Source organism: Coregonus clupeaformis, chromosome 10 (assembly GCF_020615455.1).
Source record: "Coregonus clupeaformis isolate EN_2021a chromosome 10, ASM2061545v1, whole genome shotgun sequence".
Taxonomy (NCBI): domain Eukaryota; kingdom Metazoa; phylum Chordata; class Actinopteri; order Salmoniformes; family Salmonidae; genus Coregonus; species Coregonus clupeaformis.
Genome location: NC_059201.1, coordinates 26,080,794 through 26,097,313, shown reverse-complemented (window position 1 = coordinate 26,097,313; position 16,520 = coordinate 26,080,794). Strand labels below are relative to the sequence as shown.

The 16,520-nt window shown below is 43.0% G+C and overlaps 1 protein-coding gene across 2 annotated transcripts in view; it reads left to right on the top strand.

Annotated features, from left to right (window-relative positions):
• The first annotated feature begins 1,549 nt into the window (after positions 1-1,549).
• fhit (fragile histidine triad diadenosine triphosphatase) overlaps positions 1,550-16,520 on the top strand; it is a 364,201-nt gene continuing 349,230 nt past the window's right edge. For both annotated transcript variants that reach the window (XM_041887646.1, XM_041887645.1), the window contains exons 1-2: positions 1,550-1,588; positions 10,130-10,226. The gene's annotated coding sequence lies outside the window, so the exon portion shown is untranslated. The remainder of the gene's footprint in view (positions 1,589-10,129; positions 10,227-16,520) is intronic.

Sequence of the window (16,520 nt, the reverse complement as noted above, 5' to 3'; positions counted from 1 at the left end):
TTTCCCACCGTAAAGCATGGAGGAGGAGGTGTTATGGTGTGGGGGTGCTTTTCTGGTGACACTGTCTGTGAGTTATTAGAATTCAAGGCACACTTAACCAGCATGGCTACCTCAGCATTCTGCAGCGATACGCCATCCCATCTGGTTTGGGCTTAGTGGGACTATTATTTGTTTTTCAACAGGACAATGACCCAAAACACAACTACAGGCTGTGTAAGGGCTATTTTACCAAGAAGGAGAGTGATGGAGTGCTGCATCAGATGACCTGGCCTCCAAAATCCCCCGACCTCAACCCAATTGAGATGGTTTGGGATGAGTCGGACCGCAGAGTGAAGGAAAATGTGGGAACTCCTTCAAGACTGTTGGAAAAGCATTCCAGGTGAAGCTGGTTGAGAGAATGCCAAGAGTGTGCAAAGCTGTCATAAAGGCAAAGGGTGGCTAGTTGAAGAATCTCAAATATAAAATATATTTGGATTTGTTTAACACTTTTTTGGTTACTACATGATTCTATATGTGTTATTTAATAGTTTTGATATCTATTAAATATTTTGTGGTCCTCTGTAGCTCAGCTGGTAGAGCACGGCGCTGTAACGCCAAGGTAGTGGGTTCGATCCCCGGGACCACCCATACACAAAAAATTTTTTATGCACGCATGACTGTAAGTCGCTTTGGATAAAAGCGTCTGCTAAATGGCATATTATAATATTATAATATTATAATATTATATAATAATATTATAATTATTATAATATCTTCACTATTAGTCTACAATGTAGAAAATTGTAAAAATAATGAAAAACTCTTCAATGAGTAGGTGTGTCCAAACTTTTGACTGGTACTGTATGTATCAATGTGACATCTAGATGGTTATAAATATTAGTTATTTCTTGTGTAGGCTGCTATCCTACTCGAAATGAAATCATGTGAGAGAAAAAAATGGCCACATATCTACCGCCGGCGACACGACATTGATACGTAGTCGGCAGGCACAACACCGAGCACTGGTCACTTACTGGCTTACTATTGACTCATAGTGCAGCCCAATCAGCCAAGCAAAACTGTCTTGAGTGTCAACAAATCTGCCCAATTATGTGATTTGCTTTCCATAGACCCACTCCTTTCGACACACCCACTCGCCCATACTCTGGTCGCCATATTGGGCTGCAGCTACCCATACTTGTGATTGGTTGACAATAGTGCCTCACACATTGCAGGCGATGGCTGCAGGATGAAGTTGGTAAAGAGCAACTGCAGAACTTGCAGTCAAAACTTCATGACCTTTGATCACATTAATTTTGTAAAGTTCCTGCTGTCGACATGTAGGTGGAAGTCAGACATTTTTCATCCCCATAATGCAAACCACTTTGAAAGGTTGGTCATCGACTTGACAAAAGTGATCCGCTCAAACGCGCCCAAAGTATGTTGTTTAGGGATTCAGAACGAACATACAAGCCATGTGGCTACACTCGTTGTGGAACTTGTAGTCACATTTACATGCTAGAGATGCCCTTCCAGCACGATTGTGCATCACCAGAACTGCATTTCCCATAGATCATTGGGGTTATCAAGACTGTCTCATACACGGAAGGTGAGTGCTCCTGTCATTTTCATTTCAAACGAGGACGAAATAAAGCAACTATATTGTTCTACGTTTTAGCTGTATTGATTGAATGTATTGATTGAAGAATTGTAAGTGAATTAAGATGATTAGCTAATATATTTTACTTCTCTCGACGTTTCATAATGTTTATTTGCTAGGAAACATGTCAATGAATGTGTATTAGGCTACAATCACCGGTCAGTCCAAAGATCTGACAACCAAATTGCGGATAATAGGCCTACATAGTATTTTGCTGTGAGCGAAAGCAAACTGTATGTGCGTTCAATACATTCTAGCTAGTTAAACCTAATAGAATGGAGCTTTACCTTGTCCACGCTACGCGGTGTTCTCTTTAACATTGTTTCATTACTGCACTGTTCATTCTAGACACATTTTTTGCGCGGAATAATGTGCCAAACAGTTTTTCAAAGATTTACGTTTCATAGGCATATAGTGCACATTATGTAAAGATCCAACATAAATTGCAGACGGGGATTATACAACGAAAATTAATAGGCTATTGAATATAGGTAATTGTAGGTCTATTTGACATAGGCATTTTTTGTATTTAACTCAACTTCATGGATGTTCCTTTTTTAAAAACATAATAATAGTCTCATTGATGCTGTTACCATTGTCATTACTGTCTTTTTTGTTTCATTTTTACACATAGACCAGTGTCCCCTTCAAGTATGCTGATGACTGACAGCTGCAATAAGGGCCTTCTAATCATAAAGACCCACCAGAACTATGCCTTCTTTTAGTCTATCAGCATGTATGGTTATATAATGTTTTCCAATATGGATGATTGATGATCTGTTCTGGCCATATTAGCCAATACCTCTCCCCTGATGAAGAACCAGAAAAACACTAAATCCCTCTCCTCTTCTTCACTTTCAGTCTAAACTCCTCAAAAAGGCCCAGTTGGCTTCTCAGTCAGCGTCAAACCCTGGGGATGTACACTTTTAATGATTGTGAAAACAAGGTGACAGTGTAACAGTGGCACAGTCCCACCATTCAGTGTATGGGAAGAGTCAGAGAGAATGCTGAAGTCTACACGCTTGGACAATAATGATTGTACTGTTTTTTACTGGGAGGGTGACAGACTGATGAAGATGTTTTGTTGTGAGGCGGTGTCATTCGTAAATAAAGCTTAGCATGTAAAAAAGAAACCCAATAAACTCAAAATGATCCAGGCATGGCCTATCCCTATATAATATACTATATCCTGTCCTTACAAAGTATAGACCATACATGTACATTGATGCAGGTACAGTTCTAACACAGTTCAAGTAGGCCTAGTTATTAGAACTGAAACCTGTTTTCAGTTTGTCTTTACAAATTGATATTTAGTGCAAACATTAGATTTGCAATCAAGCTCGATTAAGTATGTTGAATACTGCTCTCACTCTATTACTGTTTGATGAAATTAATCAGAAATACTCCACTGGGCTTCTTATGAGTTTGTTTACAGATGGTCTTATACGACTCACAAACAGCTATAACAGCATATATAACAGCAGCTATAACAGTGCTACAAATTCTTTAATGTAAACTCTTTGTAGCCGATTTGTACCTATTTACATGGTACACTACACATCTACAGTGCATTCAGAAAGTAATCAGACCGATTGACTTTTTCCACATTTTGTTACGTTACAGCCTTATTCTAAAATTGATTAAATAGTTTTTTCCCCCTCGTCAACTAAACAAAATACCCCATAATAACAGCACATTTTTGTTGCACATTTATTAAGAAATAAAAATCTGAAATATCACATTTACATAAGTATTCAGACCCTTTACTCAGGACCTTTGGCAGCGATTACAGCCTTGAGTCTTCTTGGGTATGATGCTACAAGCTTGGTACACCTGTATTTGGGGAGTTTCTCCCATTCTTCTCTGCAGATCCTCTCAAGCTCTGTCAGGCTGGATGGGGAGGGTAACTGCACAGCTATTTTCAGGTCTCCAGAAATGTTAGATCAGGTTCAAGTCTGGGCTCTGGCTGGGCCACTCAAGGACATTCAGACTTGTCTCGAAGCCACTCCTGCGTTGTCTTGTCTGTGTGCCTAGTGTTGTTGTCCTGTTGGAAGGTGAACCTTCGCCCCAGTCTGAGGTACTGAGTGCTCTGGAGCAGGTTTTCATCAAGGATCTCTCTGTACTTTGCTCCGTTCATCTTTCCCTCGATCCTGACTAGTCTCCCAGTCCCTGCCGCTGAAAAACATCCTCACAGCATGATGCTGCCACCACCGTGCTTCACCGTAGGGATGGTGCCAGGTTTCCTCCAGACGTGACGCTTAGCATTCAAATCAAATTAAATCAAATTGTATTTGCCACATGCGCCGAATGCAACAGGTGTAGACCTTACAGTGAAATGCTTACTACAAGCCCTTAACCATCAATGCAGTTTTAAGAAAGAATACCAAAAGAAATCACACAAAAATACAATATAAAATAATACGAAATAAAAGTAACATAATTAAAGAGCTGCAGTAAAAATAACAATAGTGAGGCTATATACAGGGGGTACCGGTACCGAGTCAATGTGTTGGGGCATCGGTTAGTCAAGGTAATTGGGGTAATATGTACATGTAGGTAGAGTTATTAAAGTGACTATGCATAGATAATAAACAAAGAGTAGCAGCAGCGTAAAAGAGGGGTGGGGGGGCAATGCAAAAAGTCTGGGTAGCCATTTGATTAGATGTTCAGGAGTCTTATGGCTTGTGAGTAGAAGCTGTTTAGAAGCCTCTTGGACCTAGACTTGGCGCTCCTGTACCGCTTGCCATGCGGTAGCAGAGAGAACAGTCTATGACTAGGGTGGCTGAAGTCTTTGACAATTATTAGGGCCTTCCTCTGACACCGCCTGGTATAGAGGTCCTGGATGGCAGGAAGCTTGGCCCCAGTGATGCACTGGGCCGTACGCACTACCCTCTGTAGGCACTGGCGCCGACGAAGATGGCGGCCTCGCAACTAGCTCTTAGGAAACTTTGCAGTATTTTGTTTTTATGTATTCTTTTTTACATTATTAGCTCAGAAAGTGTTTTGCATCATTACATACAGCCGGGAAAAACTATTGGATATCATAGCGGCGGTAACTCACCAGCATTACGACCAGGAATACGACTTTCCCGAAGCAGATCCTTTGTTTGCTCTCCCCAGGGCAACTGAACTGAATCCAGCGGCTGACCCAAAACATCACCGGAGGAGGAGAGGCACTCGGAGCGGCCTGCTGGTCCGACTTAGGAGGCACGCACACCACCCACCGCTTCCAAGTATTCTACTCGCAATGTTCAATCTTTGGTTAACAAAGTCGACGAACTACGGGCAAGGATTTCTTTCCAGAGAGACATCAAGGCCTGTAACATACTCTGTTTCACGGAAACATGGCTCTCTTGGGATATTCTGTCGTAATCGGTCCAGCCAGATGGGTTCTCAGTTCATCGCGCAGACAGGAATAAATATCTCTCCGGGAAGCAGAAGGGCGGAGGTGTGTGTTTCATGATTAACGACTCGTGGTGTAATTGTAGTAACATAGAGGATCTCGAGTCCTTCTGTTCACCCGACCTAGAATATCTCACAATCAAATGCCGACCGTATTATCTCCCAAGATAATTTTATTCGGTTATAGTCACGGCCGTGTATATCCCCCCTCAAGCCGATACCACGACGGCCCTCAAAGAACTTCACTGGAACTTATGCAAACTGGAAACCACATATCCTGAGGCTGCATTTATTGTAGCCGGGGATTTTAACAAAGCAAATTTGAGGACTAGGCTGCCGAAGTTCTATCAACATATCGACTGTTGTACTCGCGCTGCTAAAATCCTCGACCATTGCTATTCAAACTTCTGGGATGGTTATAAGGCCCTCAAATCTGACCATGACTCTATTTTGCTTCTCCCTTCCTATAGGCAGAAACTCAAACAGGAAGTACCCGTGCTAAAGACTATTCAACGCTGGTCTGACCAATCGGAATCCACGCTTCAAGATTGTTTTGATCACGCGGACTGGGATATGTTCCGGGTAGCTTCCGAAAATAATTTAGACATATACACTGAAACATTGACTGAGTTTATCAGGAAGTGTATAGGTGATGTTGTGCCCACTGTGACTATTAAAACCTACCCTAACCAGAAACCGTGGATAGACGGCAGCATTCGCTCAAATCTGAAAGCGCGAACCACCGCATTCAACCATGGCAAGGTGACTGGGAATATGGCAGAATACAAACAGTGTAGCTACTCACTCCACAAGGCAATTAAACTGGCAAAACATCAGTATAGAGACAAAGTGGAGTCGCAATTCAACGGCTCAGACACGAGACGTATGTTGCAGGGTCTACAGACAATCACGGACTACAAAAAGAAAACCAGCCACGTCGCCGACACCGACGTCTCGCTTCCAGACAAGCTAAACACCTTCTTCGCCCGCTTTGAGGATAACACAGTGCCACTGACGAGGCCCACTACCAAGGACTGTAGTAGTGGCCCACTACCAAGGACTGTGGCCTCTCCTTCTCCATGGCTGACGTGATTAAGACATTTTAAGCATGTTAACCCCCGCAAGGCTGCCGGCCCAGACGGCATCCCTAGCCGCGTCCTCAGAGCATGCGCAGACCAGCTGGCTGGTGTGTTCATGGACATATTCAATCTCTCCCAGTCTGCTGTTCCCACATGCTTCAAGAGGGCCACCATTGTTCCTGTACCTAAGAAAGCAAAGGTAACTGAACTAAATGGCTATCGCCCTGTAGCACTCACCTCTGTCATCATGAAGGGCTTTGAGAGACTAGTCAAGGATCATATAACCTCTACCTTACCTGTCACCCTAGACCCACTTCAATTTGCTTACCGCCCCAATAGATCCACAGACGATGCAATTGCCATCACACTGCACACTGCCCTATCCCATTTGGACAAGAGGAATACCTATGTAAGAATGCTGTTCATTGACTATAGCTCAGCATTCAACACCATAGTACCCTCCAAGCTCATCATTAAGCTTGAGGCCTTGGATCTGAACCCTGCCCTGTGCAACTGGGTCCTGGACTTCCTGACGGGCTGCCCCAGGTGGTGGAGGTAGGAAACAACATCTCCACTTCGCTGATCCTCAACACTTGGACCCCACAAGGGTGCGTGCTCAGCCCCCTCCTGTACTCCCTGTTCCCCCATGACTGCGTGGCCATGCACGCCTCCAACTCAATCATCAAGTTTGCAGACGACACAACAGTAGTAGGCTTGATTACCAACAATGACGAGACCGCCTACAGGGAGGAGGTGAGGGCTCTGGGAGTGTGGTGCCAGGAAAATAACCTCTCACTCAACATCAACAAAACAAAGGAGATGATCGTGGACTTCAGGAAACAGCAGAGGGTGTACCCCCCTATCCACATCGACGGGACCGCAGTGGAGAAGGTGGAAAGCTTCAAGTTCCTTGGCGTACACATCACCGACAAACTTAAATGGTCCACCCACGCAGACAGTGTGGTGAAGAAGGCGCAACAGAGCCTCTTCAACCTCAGGAGGCTTATCACCTAAAACCCTCACAAACTTTTACAGATGCACAATTGAGAGCATCCTGTCGGGCTGTATCACCGCCTGGTACGGCAACTGCACCGCCCACAACCGCAGGGCTCTCCAGAGGGTGGTGCGGTCTGCCGAACACATTACCGGGGGCAAACTACCTGCCCTCCAAGACACATACAGCACCCGATGTCACAGGAAGGCCAAAAAGATCATCAAGGACATTAACCACCCGAGCCACTGCCTGTTCACCCCGCTATCATCCAGAAGGCGAGGTCAGTACAGGTGCATCAAAGCTGGGACCGAGAAAATGAAAAACAGCTTCTATCTCAAGGCCATCAGACTGTTAAATTGCCATCACTAGCACATTAGAGGCTGCTGCTGCCTATTGAAAACACTGGCCACTAGTGCCTTTTGTCAAACTCCAAGCGGGCTGTCATGTTCCTTTTACTGAGGAGTGGCTTCCGTCTGGCCACTCTACCATAAAGGCCTGATTGGTGGAGTGCTGCATAGATGGTTGTCCTTCTGCAAGGTTCTCCCATCTCCACAGAGGAACTCTGGAGCTCTGTCAGAGTGACCATCGGGTTCTTGGTCACCTCCCTGACCAAGGCCCTTCTCCCCCGATTGCTCAGTTTGGCCGGGCGACCAGCTCTAGGAAGACTCTTGGTAGTTCCTAACTTCGTCCATTTCAGAATGATGGAGGCCACTGTGTTCTTGGGGACCTTCAATGCTACATAATGTTTTTGGTACCCTTCCCCAGATCTGTGCCTCAACACAATCCTGTCTCTATGCTCTACGGACAGTTCCTTCGACCTCATGGCTTTTGCTCTGACATGCACTGTCAACTGTGGGACCTTATATAGACAGGTGTGTGCCTTTCCAAATCATGTCCAATCAATTGAATTTACCACAGGTGGACTCCAATCAAGTTGTAGAAAAAGGATGCACCTGAGCTCAATTTCGAATCTCTTAACAAAGGGTCTGAATACTTATGTAAATAAGATATTTATGTTTTTTTATTTGTATTACATTTGCAAAAATGTCTAAAAACCTGTTCGCTTTGTCATTATGGGGTATTGTGTGTAGATTGATGATTAAAAATATATATTTAATCAATTTTAGAATAAGGCTGTAATGGAACAAAATGTAGAATAAGTGAAGGGGTCTGAATACTTTCCGAATGCACTGTATATAATTGCTTAAACCATGCTTTAACCTTAACTATGTTTCAACTACATTGACTACATCTGATGTGTAGATGACGTCTGAATGTGTGGACTCATGTTACTGGACATTTCAGACACTTTACACCCTCTGACCCTCCGTTAGTCTTCTCAGACCATCCAGAGGTGGAGGTGGTGGGAACAGTGGGAGTCCAGAAGTGACCAGATGGATTTTTTTATTTGCCGAATTTGATTAAATACATTTTAATTATCTGGTTTTCAGTGGTGCTGTTCAGGGATGTCACATGGCTCCTTCTTGTAATGTGGACCATCTGTATCCTCTGCAAAAAAATTAAAAAATAAACAGAGAAATCTTCTTGTCTAAACCTATGAACTCCTGCTGAACTAAACAGTACACCTACTTGGAGCTGTAAACCTGTTTATTTGAACCCTAACCTGAAACGGATGCAAAAAAAGGTCCATGGCAATATGTGCCAGGTGTTCTCCCAGATTTGGATGTGCTTGGTTTGAATTATTTTAGATGAATCATACACACACTTCGCCCACCTTAATCACAAGACAACTCAAGAATTATACATGCTACTGCATGCAGCCTTCTACTGTATATCTTCAATACTTTCTCCTTAAAGGAAAAATCATGATGATGCAAAATGTTGGTCCAATATCTTGAGAACTTGACTGCTGACATGCAAAACATTTTGGGACTGTATCAACAGTTGACTAATGAAAAAATATATAGTTTTTGAGTTGAGTTTTCCTTTAAGCATCCTTTTGATGTTCCTGGCCCTCCATACATCCCTCTATGTACGGTGTGTCTTCACAATTATACCTTAACATACAATAAAACCAGTGTGGATGAATATATCAGTGATACTTGTCCGCAGCTTTCCCTGGTTCCAAACATCATTTGGAGATTTGCGGACAGGGATGCATAATGCAAGAGTACTGGCATCAATTGTACACTGTTTATTCATACCACAGCAATATTTAATTGATTTGATTATCTTTGCTTCATGTTTAATTAAACAGCCATAGACCTGTGTTCATTTCTCTATCCCTGTATTTCCCCAGCATGTCCGCCATGTATCGTGTTGTTCAGTGTGTTGTGTGCGTCATTACTTGTGCCCATCTAACACACAAGGAGGCTCTTGTATCATGTTGAGAATGCACAGGACTATATCTATTTAGCAAGTTCTAATTAGGATTATAAAATTACTTTGGAGAAAAGCATTTAGGCCAAGTACTGTATATAACAGCCATGCTATCTTCATTGACATTCATTTAGTGTTATATAGCAGTGTTGCGCAATGCAGTTCTCGAACTGGGATATGAATACAAGCACGACTCTCACTTCCTAAAGTCATAACAAAATGACATGTTCACATTGTCTTATAAAGCAACCATGTACTGTATTCAGGTCAGTGTTCTCCCACATTGAAAGTCAAGTGACCTACAAATAAACACAAGTTCATCCAGTCATCTCTATCTGTTCCTTGAGTCCTTGATTCTTTCCAAAAGAAGAGCAGGAGGAATAGGGAGAGTGGTGATAATGACAGAACCAATGGCTCCTCAGTTCTAATTCTGCCACTGTGTGTGTGCGTGTGGTATGCGTGTGTATGTGTGCACTCTGAGGTCAGGCTGTGTGTGTGAGGGGCTGCAGAGAGAAGACCTGCATAATGATTTTCAAGGAGAGGTCGTAAAGGTCACTACCATAGTGCGGTGGAAGGTGCCCAGACCCTCAGCAGAATATCAACTCTCCACCTCTCCTTGCATTTCTCCTCCATTTACATGGAGCCTCATGTCCATACTGGTCTCTGCCCCTGCAGGTAAAGAAAAGCGAGGTAGAAGATCAGAGAGGAGTTCACACTGCATCAAGTCAAATAGCTGTGATCTGCTCTGGAGTCCAGGTCCACTTAAAGACAGGTAAATATGATTAAACAAGACAAGCACACAGTGTACAGTATCTGACTAAACTCCTGGACAGTCTGTAGCGCAGAGGTAAAGGACAGCTGTTATGTAAAATGGTAATACATTTGGTTTAGATCAGGGGTGTCAAACTCATTTTAGCTCAGGGGCCACATGGAGGAAAATCTATTCCCAAGTGGGCCGGACCGGAAAAATCATGGTATATATAACTTAAAAACAACAACTTCAGATTGTTTTCTTTGTTTTAATACGATCAACATACAACATAAAGCTGGAGCCTGAGGACAGTGTGTCCAAAATAGTACAAGCACAACATCACTATTAATCATAAAACACGTCAAGTTTATTTGAAAATTCTAAAGAAAAAGAACACACAAACACACAATGCCTCAGTGATTAACAGAACTGTTTCACAGATCACAGAACTATATCAGGGTGTCATTTCTCAGGCAGAAATGTAGATAAAAATAATGAAATCCTGTTCCCCAAACAAGTGCAAGAACCACAGAGTCAAGAATAGGTTAAATATACAAATAAAATAAAATCAATTAAAAACAATAGCACATCAACATAAAAACATATAAACATAAATCTGAAAGCGTTGCTCAAACTCCCGTAGCAGTCCAGTTATTTTATCTTTGAACCGCTTCATGTCTGCCACATGTTGGGTCGCGCACACATTTTTCAGACAGGGGAAGTGAGCTGCATCACCACCGGCAAGTTGCGTCTCCCACAATGACCGCTTCAACTTGAAAGAACGTATGCTTTCATAATACTGCGTGACAACTTTGTTGCGCCCTTGCAGCTGTTTGTTCAAGTTATTCAGGTGCTCTGTAACATCCACCATAAATGCAAGGTCCGGCATCCATTCTGCGGAATGAAATTCTAACACTGGTTTGCCCTTTTCTTCCATGAACTGTTCAATTTCTTCTCGTAAATCAAAGAAACGCCTCAGCACAGCACCTCGGCTTAACCATCTTACCTCAGTGTGGTATGGCAGGCCATAGATGTGGTCTTTCTCTCTGAGAAGGCTGTCAAACTGACGGTGATTCAGGCTTCTGGATCGGATGAAATTAACAGTTTGGATGACCACCTTCATGACGTTATCCATCTTTAATGACTTGCAACACAAAGCCTCCTGGTGCAAAATACAGTGAAAAGTCAAAAATCACGTCCTCCATTTGCAGATTGCACTTTCTCTCTGAACTTTGTCACAACGCCTGCTTTTTTCCCGATCATTGAGGGCGCACCATCTGTAGCCAGGCTGACAGCGTGGGACCAGTCCACTCCGACCCTGTCCAGCGCGCCGACGAGTGCGGTAAAAATATCAGCTGCTGTCGTTGTATCTGTCATCGGCACCAACTCCACGAACTCCTCGGTGACGGTCAATGTGTCATCAACTCCGCGGATGAAAAAAATGGCCAGTTGTGCAACATCTGTAATGTCCGTGCTTTCATCAATTGCAACCGAAAAACGCAATAAATGACTTTACTTTTTGCTTCAACTGGCTGTCCAAATCCACTGAAAGATCGGAAATCCTGTCTGCAACTGTGTTTCTTGTCAGGCTGATATTTGCAAAAGCCTGCCGCTTTTCAGGGCACACAATCTCCGCTGCCTTCATAATGCATGTTTTTACAAATTCACCCTCACTAAATGGTTTTGAAGCCACTGCGATTTCATTAGCAATGAGGTAGCTAGCTTTCACTGCAGCGTCACTGATGTCTCGGCTGTGAGTAAACACAGACTGCTGTTTCTTCAGACCCGCCAACAGTTCATTCACCTTCTCTCATCTCCGCTGTCCTTGAAAGTTGTCATATCTGTCGGCATGAAGACTCACATAGTGGCGACGAAGGTTATATTCTTTCAGCACTGCAACATGCTCTGAACACACCAAACATACAGCTTTCCCATTCAATTCCGTGATTAAATAGGATTACAATTTTTCTTGGAACACTCTGCACTCTGCGTCCACTTTTCTCTTTTTTGACAGAGACATATTGGGGCAATGAGGGTGCCAAAGCACATAATGTTAAAAGTAGAAGCCGTAATAAATATCGCGGGCAAAACAAAGTAGCTCATTGGCTGCACGTGCTTGACCTACTTGCTCTGCCCCGGTATAAACAGTTTGCTTGCTTAACACAATTGCTATTGCGCCATCCAGTGGACGCAATTGGAACAGCAGTTTATTTTATTGAAAAATTGCAGCGCATTTTTATACTTTCAAACATTTTATATATTTTTTTTCCCCCTAAATCATCTCGCGGGCCGGATTAAACCTGTTTGCGGGCCTGATCCGGCCCGCGGGCCGTATGTTTGACACCCCTGGTTTAGATTGAGATTTTAGTCATTTAGCATACGCTCTTATCCAGAGCGACTTACAGTTAGTGAGTGCATACATTTTCATACTGGCCCCCCGTGGGAAACGAACCCACAACCCTGGCGTTGTGTCTATAAATACATGAATTAGGATGGTGACATGCTATGTGGGATGTACTTACTACTGTAGCTAGGTTTCCATCCAATTGGCGACAGATTTTCATGTAAATATTCAAAAATCTGCATGAAAACAATATGCAAATGTTTCCACTAGAGATGTGTTTCCATCAAATTGACCTGTTGCGAATAAAAGGCTGTGCGTGATGACGCAGTGCACATAAAATACCCTTTGCGGTTAAATTCCCATGTACCGAATAAAAAATACAAGTTAAATGGGTTTCCATCGCATTTCCAACTCTACTGATGGTTTTGTCAACACATTTTTTTTGTGTTATATTGCGAATGTGCCCACTCTGGTCTTGGCATGTGAGCTCTAGCCAACACCTTGCAGATACAGTGTACGTAAAATAGCCTACATGATGAGATTATTATGGACAAAAGAGCGAGATTATTTATTTATCAAAAGGCAGCCAAGCATCGATCATCATGTCTCCATAATAAGACCCTTGATATTTATTGGAGAGGAGCATCAAACACCACGTGCACTTTCACCTCCAAGTTTACTTCGATATGATGGTTATTATATCAATATTTGTGCATAAAGGAATTCCCATCGCCATTTCTCGCATAACAAAAGGATCCCACCTTGTCTAGCGTATTTTGTTTTGTCGACATTTGGAAAGTTTACGGACAAATTTACTCTTTCCATGTCACGTTCGTTGTGGAAAGGATCGGACCAAGGTGCAGCGTGGTATGCGTACATAGTCGTTTATTTTAATAAACACCGGCAAAATCCAACAGAACGTGAAGTTCAAGAGGCTAAACATCAAAACAAGCCAAACAGAAACAAGATCCCACAACTAAGGTAGGCAACATGGCTGCCTAAGTATGACCCCCAATCAGAGACAACGACCGACAGCTGCCTCTGATTGGGAACCACACCCGGCCAACATAGAAATATATAAATTAGATTTCACACCCTGACCAACCCAACTAGAGATCTCAATGTCAGGGCGTGACATTCCATCAGGCCTGTCGTGACATTTTTTAAACCAATGTGTACATTACTCGCATAAAAAGGTTGGATGGAAACCTGGTTAATGACAGCAAAAATGTAATGAGCCTAAATCAAGTCATTCATGACCTTTTGATTATTAGAAGTCAATATATGTGCCGTTGCATGGTAGAGTCATTTAAATGTATCATTCCCTATGCTTATTGTGATGCCCTTCAACACTGCCTATCCTGTTAGTGTTGTTTCTGGTCACGCCTCAACGTGGGGCTTAGTGTACGTCAATGTCAATGGCAGAGCAACAAAGGAGCGGAGCTCCAACCCATGTTACCCAGTGGATGACATTTATCCCCTCTCTGTATTTCTGCTGTTAATCCGATTGGAGACAAAGGCCTTCATTCCCAATCACATTATACAGTTGGCATCTCTTCAGTCTCTTTCACTCTTAATCCCATTCAATACGAGCAAAAATGTTACTTTATCTGATTGGGCACAACAGCAATCTGATACTGGAAGATAATTGGTCATATCTGATTTGGGGAAGAGGGGGAAAATTAAACATTTAGAGGTGGGGGAAGGGGGTTGGGGAGTAATAAGTGAGGGAAGTGGGTGGGAAAATAGATAAATGGAGGGAGAGAGATAGATAGTAGGATGAGCAGAGGGAGAGTTTATCTGTCTGAGCAATGGTGGGGCTCCTTGTTTTTTTATTAGTCATCTTGCCCGGGGATACGAACGATTGTTACTCAATCCTTTAAACCAGGTAGGCCTACAACTGAACTGAATTCTGGAGATGTGTGTCAGCCACTTTTAGATATATTCTTTGCCTTACCACTAAGTAAAAGGATCACCCTTCCAAAAATGAGATATGTGTTCAATTTCACCTTCTAATTTCACCTTTCAATCTCTTTTATCCTCTCTGGAAATGTGCTGCTTCAATCCTTTGACAAAGAGGATAGCCACCGAAAGCCACCAGTGATGGGGTATTGGCGTCTCTACTGTGTTACTACACTCTACCCCTAGTGATCTCCTATGACTCTCATTACCATTCATGGAAACACTATGAGAAATTGACACAGATGTGCTTATAATGTTTGCTCATATGCATCATACTTGCCTGGATTGTTTTTCTTTTGTCTCTCACTTACACTCTGTGCCGTAGACCTATAGCCTACATAATTACAAACGTTTAGGTACTGCAGGCCCCTAAAATTTAAATCTGGACCTCGAAGCCAATTCCACTGGTTTGTTGCATTCTTCACCGCTAATTAGGGACTAATTTAAACCTGGGACACCAGGTGGGTGCAATTAATTATCAGGTAGAACAGAAAACCAGCAGTAGTCCGGACCTTGTTGGGTAAGATTTGAATACCCCTGCCCTAGGCTATGCATTATTGTATGTTCCAATAATTACATGTTTTGAATAATTTTCTAATTAAAGCAGTCACAACAATGCAGAAACATTACAATCTGGGTGGCTACAGCGGGATTATAAGAGTAGGAGTACCTGCGGCACTCCAAGAACAGGGTTGTCTATACCCCTGCCATATAGCCTAGGGCTACACTCTTAGAAAAAAGGTGCTATCTAGACCCTAAAAGGGTTCTTTAGCGGTCTCCATAGGAGCTCTTTTAAGAACCTTTTTGGTTCCAGGTAGAACCTTTTGGGGTTTCATGTAGAGCCCTTTCCACAGAGGGTTCTACATGGAACCCCAAAAGGTTCTACCTGGAACCCAAAAGGGTGCTCCTATGGGGACAGCCAAAAAACATTTTGGAACCTGTTTTTCTAATAATGTAGGCTACTATTTTGTAGGCCTATACAGTGGGGAAAAAAAGTATTTAGTCAGCCACCAATTGTGCAAGTTCTCCCACTTAAAAAGATGAGAGAGGCCTGTAATTTTCATCATAGGTACACGTCAACTATGACAGACAAATTGAGTTTTTTTTTTCTCCAGAAATTCACATTGTAGGATTATTAATGAATTTATTTGCAAATTATGGTGGAAAATAAGTATTTGGTCACCTACAAACAAGCAAGATTTCTGGCTCTCACAGACCTGTAACTTCTTCTTTAAGAGGCTCCGCTGTCCTCCACTCGTTACCTGTATTAATGGCACCTGTTTGAACTTGTTATCAGTATAAAAGACACCTGTCCACAACCTCAAACAGTCACACTCCAAACTCCACTATGGCCAAGACCAAAGAGCTGTCAAAGGACACCAGAAACAAAATTGTAGACCTGCACCAGGCTGGGAAGACTGAACCTGCAATAGGTAAGCAGCTTGGTTTGAAGAAATCAACTGTGGGAGCAATTATTAGGAAATGGAAGACATACAAGACCACTGATAATCTCCCTCGATCTGGGGCTCCACGCAAGATCTCACCCCGTGGGGTCAAAATGATCACAAGAACGGTGAGCAAAAATCCCAGAACGGGGGACCTAGTGAATGACCTGCAGAGAGCTGGGACCAAAGTAACAAAGCCTACCATCAGTAACACACTACGCCGCCAGGGACTCAAATCCTGCAGTGCCAGACGTGTGCCCCTGCTTAAGCCAGTACATGTCCAGGCCCGTCTGAAGTTTGCTAGAGTGCATTTGGATGATCCAGAAGAGGATTGGGAGAATGTCATATGGTCAGATGAAACCAAAATAGAACTTTTTGGTAAAAACTCAACTCATTGTGTTTGGAGGACAAAGAATGCTGAGTTGCATCCAAAGAACACCATACCTACTGTGAAGCATGGGGGTGGAAACATCATGCTTTGGCTGCAAAGGGACCAGGACGACTGATCCGTGTAAAGGAAAGAATGAATGGGGCCATGTATCATGAGATTTTGAGTGAAAACCT